This window comes from Dioscorea cayenensis, chromosome 1 (genome assembly GCF_009730915.1).
Source record: "Dioscorea cayenensis subsp. rotundata cultivar TDr96_F1 chromosome 1, TDr96_F1_v2_PseudoChromosome.rev07_lg8_w22 25.fasta, whole genome shotgun sequence".
Classification (NCBI taxonomy): domain Eukaryota; kingdom Viridiplantae; phylum Streptophyta; class Magnoliopsida; order Dioscoreales; family Dioscoreaceae; genus Dioscorea; species Dioscorea cayenensis.
In genome coordinates, this window is record NC_052471.1 from 9,033,746 (window position 1) to 9,035,978 (window position 2,233).

A 2,233-nucleotide genomic window follows, 5' to 3' on the forward strand; every position below is an offset into this window, starting at 1 on the left:
TATAAGTCGGGTGCGAGATGCTAGAGTGTGTGCCAACCTCCCGTATTTCAGTTTACACAACCATTTGGAGGTGCACAAGGGCAGTCACACTCAAGCATTCCGACTTATGCACATAGAACAATATCTCCATCATCTTATCCGTCATTGAAGAAGCAAAGCGATCCACGGCATAAACGTGTGGCCGTTTATGTTACCTCGATGAAAAGTGGATTCGGGAGTATTTCTGGTAGATCACTATAGCAGGTACTGTTCACAGCCGGCCGAAAATCGCAGTTTCAGAGAATCCACATGGGCGTGTGGAAATTATCCACGCCCGTGTGGAAATTCCGAACGGCCGCGTGAAACATCCACGCCCGTGTAGTCGCCCGATTCCAGCCCTATTTAAAGCCGAATCAACCCCGATTTTGCTATTCTTTTCTCCATTTTTTCCCCAACTTGCGAGAGGGCTTCGGCTAGGGTTTCGAGGGGTATTGGCTAGGTTTTTGGAGAGGTTCTACGGCTCCGACATTGTGCGTCGATTGGAAGAAGGTTATTGGGAGAGCTTTCGTCGTCTCCGATCCGGCGAGGTGTATCCTAGGCCGGACAAAGGATCCCTTGCGACGAGTAGAGGACTCCCCACAAGACCATCGACACGACCATCGAGGAGGTTTCTTTATGGATTCATTTCTTTTACATTCTATTTCTTTGATTGTAATTAGCTCCATGGAGAGCTAAACCCCTAGTGGGTACTCGGGTATTGTGAACCCTAGGATGTATTTGTTTCTTTGAACCTCTTTATTATGCTTTCAATAAATTGATGTTTATTGTGACTTCCAACCTTGAATGCTTCATTGTATGAACATTTCCCCTTGAGTGACACTAGGGTTGAGAGTTCTTGTTGGTAACCTTGTGAGTGAGTGACACACCACAAGCGTTAGACAAAAGCTAGGTTGGAGAGGGGTTGAGAGGGTGAGTCGAGAGGTACATGAGCGTCCCTTTCCCCTCCGGTGTGATAGATTTTTACCTCCGTTCCTCGAGTTCTTTTGCGGCCATAATAGACCCGAATGGTCTAAGGGATGAACTTCACTGGGGGCTTAGTTGGCGTGCAGCGGAGTGAAGCGTTGAGGTGATCTTAGTATCTAGGGCTTAATTGTGGTTAGGGACCTTTCACCTAGACCAAAGGGTTAGGTCTATAATTAGGAAGATATTTATCACTTGGAATCCCTAGAGCTCATTACAACTCTATGCGAGTGCGAGGTGCTGAGATTGTTCGATTTCTCCTCCAGGACATGTATAGAGTTAGGCATACTTGACCTTAGATTTGGGATTATGTAATTAAGGATTTCCACGACTCACCATTGCATTGATGAGGAGGCATAATAGAGGTTTCTTTCACTTGAAACAATTATCCTAGGCGGAGCATTATCCGGGTACCCCATCTCTATTGATTGCCTTACCCCTCCCCTTCTTTACTTTTCTTTGTCTTTCTTGTTGCTTTTATTGTTGAGAATTGAATCATTATCACACTTCTTATCATTGATCTTTCACATAGTTAAGAATCGAATTAAGTATTTTTTTATTCCCTACTCCCACGTGGATTCGATGCCGCTCACCGGGATTATTACTTTGACAAAAGCCGTGCACTTCGGGATATACGCAAGGGGACCTTGTCGATAAGCGCTATAGTGAGATGGAGTGCTGGACATTATCTTATCTCCTACCTTTATTCATGTCCAATATCGTGTATGTTTCTTTAAACATATTGCATTGTATAAGAGCATGGCTCAATTAGTGTGTTTGAAACCCCTTATGCAAGACTCGTTTGTTGTTTGTTCTTCTTAGAAACCAGGTACTCTTGTGACTATATTATTTCTTGAACTCCATTAATAGGTTTAAGTATTTGTTGCTTCCTCTATGCTATTGTCATACTCCATTCCATGTGTATAGTATATTCTTTTTTTAATTGTTTTTTTAGAATTGTGAAATTTTACGGATTTTGTTAGCCTTTATGCGGCTTGATGTGGGTGTCCCTCCCTCGGATTAAGGTAGCGATTATCGAGTGCACGGCACGCTAGTCGAGGCATGACAATTATTATGCCATGTTGAAGATGGTCTATTTTTTTCAAATGTTAAAAATTTTTAAATTTTTAGGAAACTATTGTAATATTTAAGTCTAAAAATGACTTACACAAATATCCAATGACATAGGGAAAAGTATGAAAAATCATAAAAATTCAACAATACGTAATAACTG